The sequence below is a fragment of the Megascapheus bottae genome, chromosome 8 (assembly GCF_031878675.1).
Source record: "Megascapheus bottae isolate mThoBot1 chromosome 8, mThoBot2.hap1, whole genome shotgun sequence".
Taxonomy (NCBI): Eukaryota; Metazoa; Chordata; class Mammalia; order Rodentia; family Geomyidae; genus Megascapheus; species Megascapheus bottae.
The window spans coordinates 40,601,099-40,613,795 of record NC_143516.1 but is presented as its reverse complement, the minus strand read 5'-3'; the positions used below and the strand labels follow the sequence as shown (position 1 = coordinate 40,613,795).

Here is a 12,697-nt window from a genome sequence, read left to right as displayed (position 1 = left end):
TGGTAGCTTACACTTAAAATCGTAGCTATGCAGGAGGCTAAGATCTGGAGGATCAAAGTTCAAAGCCATCCTGGACAGAATAGTCATGAGATTCCATCTCCAATTAGCCAGCAAAATGACAGGCTAGAAATATGGCTCAAGTGGTAGAGTACCAGGCATGAGCAAGAAGGCCAAATGAGCATGAGGTCCTGAGTTCAAGTCCTGATAACAATAGCCATAACCTATGAAACCTTATCCAAAAAATAACTAAAGCAAAAGTGTACGTGTGTGTGTGTGTGTGTGTGTGTATGTATGTGTGTGTGTGTGTGTGTGTGTGTTAGAAGTGGTAAGGAATCTGTCTAGTAAGTAAGTACAAGGTGCTGAGTTCAAACCCAAGAAAAATCACCAGAGCCTCCACACTGAAACAGGCAGTAAATTCGCAAATCTTCATCCTGTTTGATGAAAATGCCGATTCATTTGTAAAAGACATTTGACAGAAGCCATATACTTGTGACCTCTGGGCTATATCAGCCCTTAAATTTGTTTTGTATAAGAACCAGATTTTTGTTTTGTTTTGTCAAAATGAATTCATTATTAGCATTTTAAAAATTTAAGTAGCCTAGGACTGGGAGGTTGGCCTAGCGGTAGAGTGCTTGCTTAGCATTCACGACGACCAGGTTCAATTCCTTGGAACCACATACATAGAAAAGCTGAAAGTGATAGTGTGGCTTAAGTGGTAGAGTGATAACTTTGAGGAAAGTCCAAGGATGGTTCTCAGGCCCTGAGTTCAAGCCCCGGGACTGGTAAAAAAAAAAAAAAATTAAGTAGCCTAAAAGTCTGAAATTTTAACTATTCTTGGACAAAAAAAAATTGTCTGGCTATCCTGGGGCTGAAATCCTTTCATACTGTAAACTGGCAAGACTGAGCAGTAATTGTCTTTGTGACACAGGGCGAGTATTCTCTCATGCTCCCTGGCTTTCTTATTTTACACTGAACAACTCCTCCCATTTGCTTCACCTGACTAGCTACAGAAATGCAATCCACAGTACAAATCATGAGCAGAAGGCCGCAGTTACAGTCCCCGCTGCACTGGGAAACCCTGGGCACTGAACTGCAGTGCTTAAAGCTTTCATTTCATGTCAGGGAATTGGGGCAGGGAGAGAAAGTAGCTTGCCCAAAGCCATTATTACATTGTTCTTTCTACAGAACTCACAATGAAGGACCTAAATGGAGGGCACAAAAGTCTCTCTGTTGTTCAGAGGCAAAGTAGGGCAGCAGGAGCTGAAGAGACAGGTAGAAGGGTGTCTGCTTTACTACCAGATATGTTTGGAAGGACAACCCTGATCTTTCTATTTCCTTGATAGAGGAAGACATTCACTCCACTTCCTGGTTCCTCCACAGCTATTACTTTGGAGCTGGAAGAGACATTCTATGAATCCTGTCAGAGTCTAACTTGGACGAGCTCTGTCTAGATCAAAATATCAAAGGAAGTGACACATTCCGGATGCCACCCACTGAGTTAGGAAATCTCCCCAATAAATTTTGGTTAACAAATAGTTGGAGGCCTTCCTGTTGATTTGAGTGTGCTCCCCACCTACGAGAGAAAAACACAGTCAAGTTTACAGATTTCGTTAAAGAGTACAGAAATCATCTAGGAATTTTGCTAAAATTCTGAGAGTCCATGGGGACAGGGCATTTCTACCTGGCTCATAGGCAACTCTTCCACTTGTCCATGAACCACACTGAAGGGCAGAACCACGGCCCGCCACTGCTCACGGCCATTTCTTCCTTTCATTTCTGGTGGCTGTGCCCTCAATCTTGCCCTTCTCCGTTCATCTTCTTTGTAGTCTATGTCATTCCTACCAAACATCCCTGCTCTTTCCCACTTCTTCCTTCATTCAAGAATGAAGAAACTCTTGCCCTTCTCCCTCCAGGCAGTCCTTACTCTTCAAATTTGTAGTGGCTCCTGCCTGTAATCCTATCTATTCAGGTGGCTGAGATCTAAGGATCAAGGTTCAAAGTCAACCCTAGCACAAAAGGTCCTGAGATTCTTACAGCCAACGAACCTCTAGAAAATAGGAAGTGGGGCTTGGCTCAAGGGTAGGGTCGTAGCCTTGATTTGAAGAGCTCAGGGACAGCGCTGGGGGCCCAGTTCAGCCCCCATAACCCACAAAAAGAAAGAAATGGGATCTGGGGTTCAAATCTTCAGTCTTTATACTATTATACTATAAGTATAAAGATATACTTACATATGGTGAAAAAGTCTAGCAAATTGAATAGGAATGGCTTGAAGAAAACAGAATGAGAGTCCACAGTCCTCACTCTACTTATGCATTCTGTTCACTTCACTGGATGCTATAGCCAGGGCCCGAGGGCATAAGAGCTGTTTGGGGAGTGATAGACCAACAGGAAAGAATGCAATCTAAATACTAGAGTAGAAATACTTTAAAACCCAAGATTGCTAACGCATCCAAATTTTCTATGAGATTCTTAGCAAAAGATAAATTGCAATGTAACTCTTAACAGAAAACTGTAATTGCAAAGATCTTCCTAAATTGTAGAATCAAGCAATACTTCATTCCATAAGAGAATTTAAGTGATCTGTTGACTAAGCAGAGGTTTCAAACAAAAGACCTGAAGAAAACAGAGGGGAAAAAAAAGTGGATTGATGGTTGATTTTAACTTTATTTTCCTTGTAAGGTGGGAACAGGAAGACAGAATAAGAAAATAACTGATGCTTAATATTAGGTTATTTCAAGTTACTTCTTTGGGGTAAGTAAGCATTAAAGTAGAGATAGTTCCAATATGTGCCAATGGAAGCTGGATTGCTTGGGAAATTTGGCTGTTACTTCAAATCCTAGATTCTTGAAAGACCAGCTATATGAGTAATCTTTATCCTGGTGATAAGAACTTTAATACAACTGACATCATTTTTATTTTTAGACTAATCTTTTCAGAAGCTAAGTCTAGGTCAATAACATGTCATAGATTTTATTTAATTATATGCATAAAATGTATTACCAAAAGACAAATTTCTACTATGGAACCATTACCCAATTATATGGATCCTAGAGATAATGTCAAGTCTTCAGCGGATACAGATTTTTTGTTGTTGTTTTGCTCACAGTAAACAGCACCCACTGCTTAGGTAACATCCCAGTACAAGCAATGACTTCTCCCATTTTTATCTTTCTGAGAAAGTATCTCTCTGGAAAGCTGCTGCTGTTCTCTTCAGGTAGCTGAGTCTAGGAGTATTGGCTATTCCTATGCAAATAGGGTGTAGGACAAAGGCCTACTGAATCTCTATGAATCTGCAGACCTGGCTCTCAATTAGGTCTGCCTCATGCATCTCCCTCCCACCAATGCCCCCTACTTCTATGATTATTACGTAGTAGTGCCCAAAGATACAAAGGCAGGCATTCTATTTTACTCTGCAGCTGGAATTTTTTTTTTTTAAACAATCTTGTATTTTCTCTGGGCTCTGTGGGCCAAGTTAGCAATACTTTCTACTACAAAGATATTCCCTGGGGGCTTTTGACCCTAACTAATCTACTAGACTTTTTAACTTCTTCAACAAAATCTACACTTTCACAACAACCCACATAGAGTCTCCCTTTGAGGGGTAGCCAAATCTTGTTTAATTTTTCTTTCTTGACTCCATTATTATATTCCCCTTTCCTGCTATTCATCTCTCCCTGGTCCTAAAGTTCCCATCTAAGGGTCCTATTTTCCCACCGAGGAGCCTGTATTGCCTCTTACAACATTTCTGTCAGCTGGATGCAAGTGGGCTCAGCCTGCAACCCTAGCTACTCAAGAGGCTGAGATCTAAGGATCACAGCTCAAAGCCAGCCTGGCAGGAAAGACCATGGGATTCTTTTTTTTTTTTTTTTTTTTGCCAGTCCTGGGCTTGAGCTCAGGGCCTGAGCACTGTCCTTGGACTTTCTCAAGGCTAGAGCTCTACCACTTGAGCCTCAGCACCACTTCTGGCTTTTTCTATATATGTGGTACCAAGGAATTGAACCCGGGTCTTCGTGCATGCTAGGCAAGCACTATAACCACTAGGCCAAACTCCCGGCCTACCATGGGATTCTTATCTCCAATAATTATCCAAAAATGTTTGACACTACAGATTTAAAGCTTTCTTTACCTAGTGTTCACCATATTCATGAGATTTGGGGCAGTTGATAAATCCTTGCTACTAACAAGGTATGTAATTTTGAATAACTATCCATTTTCATTTTGCTAATTCCTTCATCTTTCAAAGAGGACACTAGACTGAATAATTGTGAAGATTCTGCTGCATAGAGCAGAATACTATTATGTAGTATTACTTGTCTTGTGCTTTCTTTTTTTCCTTTTTGACACAGAGTCTTACTATGTAGCCCAAGCTTCAGTCTCCTAAATGCTGAGATAACTGGTGTGTGACACCATGTCTGGCTTTAGAATAATACAATGCTTGCATAACCACTTCTAGATGGTAGTCTTCTGAGTAGATTTCTTCAACTAATAGCCTTGACTCTTACAGTATTGGAGAAAATTTACATATATGTACAGCACAGTATTTACCACTTTAAACCAGCATGTTGTACATAAATATTTAGAAAAATAAAACAATAAAACAAATGAACTTCTTAAACTTCTTTAAACTCTCACCTGTCATATTGCAGTATGAATTATAGAAATATGCCAATTAAGTATTATTATTTATTCTTCTTTGAGTTTTCATCCCACCTCAGTGTGTGAGTGTAGGGACCCCCAGACCCACCCCCTTCAGTACAAACAGGAACTTCTGAAAACCATAACAATTGAATAGAACCCAGCTGGCGTGAGAACTTTCTGTCAGTTTCCACCAGCCTGGGAAGCTCCCTATCTCACTCGACCACCTGATGGGTGTAATTTTTGCCTTTAAAGGGGCTGTGTAAACCCTATCAACTCCTCCCAGCCCCGCTGCTGTGTGCCTGCAGAAGAGTTCCCTGCCTGGCTTGTATCTGGCAATAAACCCTTGCTGTGGCATTTTGGACGCCTCGATCTCAGTGGTCTTCTTTGGGGGACCCCTCCTCTGGGCACAACATGACCACTATAGAAAATAAACTTCAGCTGGGCACTGGTGGCTCACACCTGTCACATATGCTATTGAGGAGGCTGAAGTCTGGAGATCACAGTTTGAAGCCAGCCCAGGCAGGAAAGTCTGTGAGCCTCTTACCTCCAATTAAGCACCAGAAAACCAGAAGTGATGCTATAGTTCAAAATAGCAGAGAGCTGGCCTTGAGCAAAAGAGTTTAAGGACAGTTGCTGGGAGTTTGACCTACTGGTAAAATGCTTCCCTAGTATACGTGAAGACCCGGGTTTGATTCCTCAGTACTATAGACATAGAAAAAGCTGGAAGTTGTGCTGTGGCTCATGTGGTCGTGCAATAACCTTGAAGAAAGCCTAGGGGCAGTGATCAGGTCCTGAGTTCAAGCCCCAGGACTGGCAAAAAATAGAAATAATTAATTTAAAAAAAAACAGGTGTGGTATCTTGCACCTGTAATTCTAGCTACTCAGGAGGCTGAGATCTGAGGATTAAGGTTCAAAGCCAGCCCAGGCACAAAAGGACTCTTATCTCCAATTAACCTCTAGAAAAGGGGAAGTAGGCTTGGCTCCAGGGGAGGGTGGTAGCCTTGAGCCAAAGAGCTCAGGGAGCCAGGAGTTTGGCCTAGTGGTAGAGTGCTTGCTTAGCATGCATGAAGACCCAGGTTCCATTCCTTGGTACCATATACATTGAAAAAAAGCCAGAAGTGGTGCTGAGGCTCAAGTGGTAGAGCTCTAGCCTTGAGAAAGTCCAAGGACAGTGCTCAGGCCCTGAGCTCAAGCCCAGGACTGGCAAAAAAAAAAAAACCAAACAAACCAAAAAACCAAAAAAAAACCCCAAAACAAACCACAGAGCTCAGGGACAACACCCAGGCCCAGAGTTCAAGTCATAGGACCAAAAAAAAAAAAAAAAGCAAAAGAAAAGAAACTTGAACAGAGTACAGAGAAAAGAAATAACATGAAAACTGGGAGAAAGAAGCAGCCCAGTGGGGGGAAGGGGATCTGGAAAGTTGTGTTTCACTTAATGAGATTGTTCCAACGAAGCAGAGTTTGCAAAGGAAGAAGGTGAGGATGGCACAAGGGAAGAGGTGTGCCTTGCTCTGTACAGTCATCCTTTATGCAGAAGCAGACAAGCCATTAGAGGGGGAAAGAATCTCTTCCTAAGTTTTAATGTGAGACACTGAGTCTGAAAAATAGCTCAAGAAGCCATTTTTCAGGTAAAGAACAAAGTGAAAGGGGCCATTGGTCAGAGCAAGACCAATCGTTTATGTGTGCTTTAAAGGAACCAACTGATTTCTCTTTTTCATTCAAGAATTATTCTCTCTCATTACTAGTTACTGTTAGTAGCCTCTTACTGTCTGTAATATATTTTTCTTCCCAATGTGAGTTTTTACCAATTATTTTTCTTAGTAGACAAGTTAGGCCATTGTTCTCTGGTGGGACAGTGAGTCACTTAATCAATAATCCTCTACTTTATCTGTTATAATAACTCATGTTTCGATCCTTTCTGTTCACTGTTGACATTTGCTTTTAGTGATAAGTTAATAGATTTTTAAAAGTCAAGCAGTTTCACTTGGCTAACCCTTTAGGAACACGTTCAACATTATTTCTTATTGTTTGACTTAACTACCAGTTGACAATGTAGAACGTTCATCTCATACAGAAAGTAGTGGACAAGGCAGATGGATGGATCAGAGGAAAAGAAACCCAAGTTCTTGTCCCAGCCCTACTGCTGACTAAATGCATGGAAGCCTGGATCCTTTTCTGGATTGGGTCCAGACCAGATGACCTCTCAGGTCACATTGGGGATATAGCAAATCATTCTTTTAGCAATTACTTATAGAACATCTCCTACACAAGAAATATTGATCTAGGCTCTGTAAAAGTGAATACAAGTCCCTAACTGCATAGAACCTACTTCCTCTTGGAAAAGAACAAGGATGTATATGTATCTTGGGACATGTTAAAAATGAGATGTTAGCCAGGCGAAGTGGCTCACTCTTGTAATCCTAACTGCTCAGGAGGCTGAGATCTGAGGATCAAGGTTCAAAGCCAGCCTGGGCACTAAAGGATCTGAGGCTCTTATCTCTAATTAACCTCTAGAAAATGGGAAATGGTAGCCTTGAGCTAAAGAACTCAGGGACAGAGCTCAGGCTGAGTTCAAGCCTTATGATCCACAGAGAGAGAGAGAAAGAGGGGAGGGGAATGGAGAGAGAGAGAGGAAGAGAGACAGAGAGAGGAAGAGAGACAGAGAGAGGAAGAGAGACAGAGAGAGGAAGAGAGACACAGAGAGAGAGAGAGAGAGAGAGAGAGAGAGAGAGAGAGAGAGAGAGAGAGAGAGAGAGAGAGAGATTCATCCCTGTATCCTAGCTACTTGGGAGGCCAAGATCTGAGGATCATGGTTGGAAGCCAGCCCAAGCAGCTTCTTATCTCCAACAACCACCAGAAAACCAGAAATGGCTCTGTGGCTCAAAGTGGTAGCGTTCTAGCCTTCACTGAAAAATCTCAGGGACAGTGCCCAAGCCCTGAGTTCAAGCCCCATAACTAACAAAAACAAGGAGAGATGCCAGTTGAGCTGTCTGATAAAAGATATTTCATAGCCTGTGATTCATACAAGTCTGAAATTCATAAGAGGTTTGGGATAGAGGCAAACACTGGGCTCTGGTTGTGTCTTGCCTGTTTCAGTGAATAGCAACACCTAAAGCTTAGTAGATGATCCTACACTTTGAGTGGTCGACTGTCAGTCTCAATCTTCTGTGACCTACTGTGATGCCGACAGAATAGAACAGAGGTAGCAAAATGTGTGTGAACATGTGTACACCATTATACGATCAAGTCCCACACAAGTCACCATACTACACTCTTTCTTCCCCTTGCTAACTGTGAGGAAGCAAACGGCATGCTGAGCAGGCTATGTGGCAAGGCATTGTGGGTATTCTCTGAGAACTGAGGGTGGTCTCTGAATTTATCAATCCCAAATGAAGGTCTTAGTCCTGTAATCACAAGGAGCTGGAGATTACCAGTAAGCAAGTGAACAGAGAAGCAGATTCTAAAGACTCCCTGGGTTGTAGGACTATTCTTGGAAAGGTCCAAATAGTAATAGTAACAATAATGCATAATTGTTAGGTGTTTTAGTGTAAATAAGATTAAAGACATGTGTTGGGCTGGGAGTTTGGCCTAGTGGTGGAGTGCTGGCCTAGGATGCATGCAGACCCGGGTTTGATTCCTTGGTCCCACATACATAGAAAAAAAATAGCCTGAAGTAGTGCTGAGGCTCATGTGGTAGAGCTCTAGCCTTGAGAAAGTCCAAGGACAGTGCTCAGGCCTTGAGTTCAAATCCCAGGACTGCCAAAAATCAAACAAACACATAAACAAAAAAAAAAGATTAAAGGCATGTGGAAACTAAATGCTACATGTAATCTTTGACAGGATCCTGGCTCAGGGGGAAAATTCATCATACATTTTACACATATTAATACTTATTAATATGTGTATGATACATGGGTTAGTACATATATATTAATACATGACTATATATATGAATGCTTTACATATATATTAGTTATATGTATACACATACGGGACATTGTTAGAATGACTAGAAAAAGACCGAACTGTACATTAGATAATAACATTTTATCAATACTAACTTTTCTGGGGCAGCATGGTACTGATGGTTCTAACCTTATGGAAGGGTATAAGGAATTATGGGCCTCTTAGGAGATACTAAAGAAGTTAGACATAATTGTTCATTTTGTGGGTCAAATGACATGGCCACGGGATACCCAGATTAAACATTGTATCTGGGTGTGTCTACAAAGGCAGGGTGGCTATCCTGATTGTCAACTTGATTGGATTAAGAGGCATCTGGGAAAAGAGTAAAGTATACCTCCAGATGTGCCTGTGAGGGTATTTCCAGTAACGTAATCAAGAAGCCCTGCCTGCAATGTGGGTGGCACTATAATAAGCGGGAGTAGGCCGGGAGTTTGGCCTAGTGGTAGAGTGCTTCCCTAGCATGTACAAAGACCCGGGTTCGATTCCTTGGTATCACATACATAGAAAAGTCAGAACTGGTGCTGTGGCTCAAGTGGTAGAGCACTAACCTTGAGGAAAGCCCACGGACAGTTCTCAGGCCCTGAGTTCAGTCCCCAGGACTGGTTAAAAAAAAGCTGGAGTAGAATAGAAGGACAAAAGGAGAAGCCAGCTTGCATAGGTATTTGTAGGTATTTGAGATGCACTCTCACTCTCCATTTCTCTCCATCTCTCTGTCTCTGTTGTCTCTCTGTCCCTGTCCCTGTGACTGTCTTTCTCTCTTTCTCTTCCCCCTTCCTGATAGTCATAATGAGGAGCTGCTCTCAGCTTTACGACGCCCACCCACCATGATGGACTAAAGCTTGTGACACCATGAGTAAAATAAATCCTTCCTTTAAGTAGCTTGCGCTAGTGATTTCATCTCAGAGAAGATGGAACACACAATGTGCCTCCAGGTGGGATTAACATTTGAATTCCTGGGCTCAAGAAAATAGATGGCCCTCTTCTATACTTGAGTTCGTGGTGGCGCTCTCTTTGAAGTTGGGCCAGAACAAAGGGTGGAAGAAAGAGAGATTTATTTGCTCCTTTATTTCCTTCCTGCCTTTTCTAATTGTTAACTTTTATTGATTGGATAAATACATATACAGAATTGTAGAATTGTAGTTGATGGAAATATATTAAACGGATAGACTATAAAATATAAAGAATATTCTTTAAATTTAACTTTTTTCTTTTTTGTGTGTGTGTATGTGTGTGCATACATGCACACATGTGTTGCTAGGATTTGAACCTATAGCCTTGTACATCTAGGCAAGTGTTTACTGAGCTACATTTTTTTTTTTTGCCAGTCCTGGGCTTGAGCTCAGGGCCTGAGCACTGTCCCTGCATTTTCTTAAGACTAGGGCTCTACCTCTTGAGCCACAGCACCACTTCTGGCTTTTTGCTACGTATGTGGTACCGAGGAATCGAACCTGGATCTTCGTGCATGCTAGGCAAGCACTCTACCACTAGGCCAAACCCCGGCCCTGAGATACATTTTTTAAAAAAGATTACACATGACTTTTGCTTGTCACCCTTTTATCTTCTTTTAATCAAAGACATTCAGCATTATTATTATTATCATTATGATTATATGCCATAATAACATTTTTAGAGTTCAGATAAGTGCTTGAATTTAATACTTTTAATAAAGGGACTTCATGATGATTGTCATTTAACTCCTATCATTCTCATAATAGTCATAGAAATCCTATAGGTAGTATCCAAAGATCAGTAGTGCACCAAGATAAGTAGTGATGTTTCTGTCTTTTGCAGATGACATCTATCCTCTCGTCTACAGGAGTAGGCAATACACCATTGGATACCTTGGTTATCAGGTTTCGGGGCTTGGACTGAACTCTAGCACCAGTTTTCTTGGGTCTCCACCTTGTAGATGATGCTATTAATTCTTCATAATAATTCTAATTCTTCATAATAAACCAAATTCTTCACAATTATTCTGTGTGACTGCTTCTCTCTTTTTCTACATGCATCAGGGAGCACACACTGAGATAGGTGAGAGTGAGAACGATTGAGAGAGAGAGAGAGAGAGAGAGAGAGAGAGAGAGAGAGAGAGAGAGAGAGAGAGAGAGAGAGAGAGAGAGAAATTGACAGAAACAGGGAGAGACAGAGATCTCATATTGATTTTTCTCTAGAGAACCCTGACCAATAAATACATCAGTTTTAAGAGCTATATTACTTATGCATCTGTCAGGAAGGTAATCACTACATGGCCACGTGGCCATGAAGAGGATGAAATCAGAAGTGGTGGTATGCATTTGTCATACTGGGACAGACAGAGCTTTCTTTATCAATCACCAGGCTTATACTGAGCTGGTGATGCTTCACGTTTGAAAGCAGGTAGTTTTCTGTTTGATCCTGAATCTCTGTTGACACCTGTATGAAATGGCAGGGCAATTTCAGCACTCTGAAGACTTCTTTCTTCTTGCCTGCCCTAAGTGATATTTCTTTTTTTTTTTAATTCAAATCTTAAATACTGCGATTATGTGCCACTATAACATGCTTTGCTCCGGGAAACTTGTACAGGCTCTTGGGCCTACAGACCAAATTAAGAAAAACTAGAACATCTGTGGACTTCATTGATGAAGGTCACAAAAAGCTACCATCCCACTTACTGAAATGTCCAGAAACAAAAACATACTAAAGCCACTAGCACTACGATGTTCACTGAAGCATTATTCACCATAGGTAAGATATGGATCCAACCCAGATGCCCCTCAGTAGATGAATGGATCAAGAAGATGTGGTATTTATACACAATGGAATTCTATGATGCCATCAGAAAGAACGACATCGCTTCATTCATAAGGAAATGGGAAGACTTGAAAAATCATATTAAGTGAAGTAAGCCAGACCCAAAGGAACATAGGCTTAGTAGTTTCCCTCGTTTGTAATAACTAGTACACATCTAGGACTCTCCTAGCAGAGGATCACAATAGCTCAAAACCTAGATACATAAAGTCATATAGGATGTGGCTAGGTGAAATGAACTCCAGGATAAGGAAACAAGAGGTTTATCTTGTTTGTTGTTCTTAATCTACTGTTATTTCTCTTCTCTTTTATTGCCCTTATGGTTAATCTAATGTTGTTACTGTATCTGACTTTGTTACCTGGTATATTGTATACACATTTATTTGTTCATTTGAAATAGGGAAGGGAAGGGGGAAAGATTGGGAGGAGGTGGAGGGAAATGGGGACAAAAACATGAGAAGGGCTGAGAAGTAATGCAGTTACTATCTGGTAAATGTAACTGTAACTGTAACCTCTCTATACATTAGCCCCACAATAAAATTAAAAAAAAAAAAAGCCACCATCCCTTTCCTTGGAAGGTTCACAGCCTGAGGTAAAGTCAGGTCAACAGGCATTCATGGAACTTCTACAGGGTGACTCTTGCTGTGCAACTTGGACTGGAAACACTAAAAATAAAACGCTTGAAGCCATGGTTCAAGTGGCAGAACACCTTAGCAAGTATGAGGCTCTGAGTTCAAATCCCAGTGCTGCCAAATAAATAAAGTGAAATTCATTACATTTGTTTTGCCTTCTTTATGTTACAAAAGACAGAAGCTAACACAGGCAAAATCTTTAACAGTGCTTGGCCTCCAGGGGTCCCAGAATGATTACAGATTGCTCTAGAATACTTAAGTAAATTTATGGGTGCACGATATAAGGTTGAAGAGAAAACTTCAGGAGATCCCTGATGAGCACAGGGACTTTTAGTCTAACCAAATCTAAAGACCATAGAAGAGGCACGGTGCGGATCCCAGCAGTGACGGGTGAGTAGAGAGCAGCCAACAATTTTAATAGTTGAAAAATAGTTCAGCCAGGTGTTAATGGCTCACACCTATAATTCTGGCAGCTCAGGAGGCTGAGATCTGAGGACTGTGGTTAGAAGCCAGCCTGGGGAAAACTTTTCTTTCCAAAAACACCAAAAACTCAGAAGTGGAGCTGTGGCTCAGTGATACAGTGCTACACTTGAGTATACAAACTCAGGAATAGTGCTCAGGCCCTGAGTTCCAGCCCCAGCATCAGCACACAAAAGTTCAGATCTTGTCATCAT

At 41.3% G+C, this 12,697-nt stretch overlaps 1 protein-coding gene across 1 annotated transcript in view; it reads left to right on the top strand.

Annotated features, from left to right (window-relative positions):
- Qrsl1 (glutaminyl-tRNA amidotransferase subunit QRSL1) overlaps positions 1–10,577 on the top strand; it is a 70,244-nt gene extending 59,667 nt beyond the window's left edge. Inside the window, exon 13 of the mRNA XM_090338358.1 lies at positions 10,396–10,577. The gene's annotated coding sequence lies outside the window, so the exon portion shown is untranslated. The remainder of the gene's footprint in view (positions 1–10,395) is intronic.
- The last annotated feature ends 2,120 nt before the right edge of the window (positions 10,578–12,697 follow it).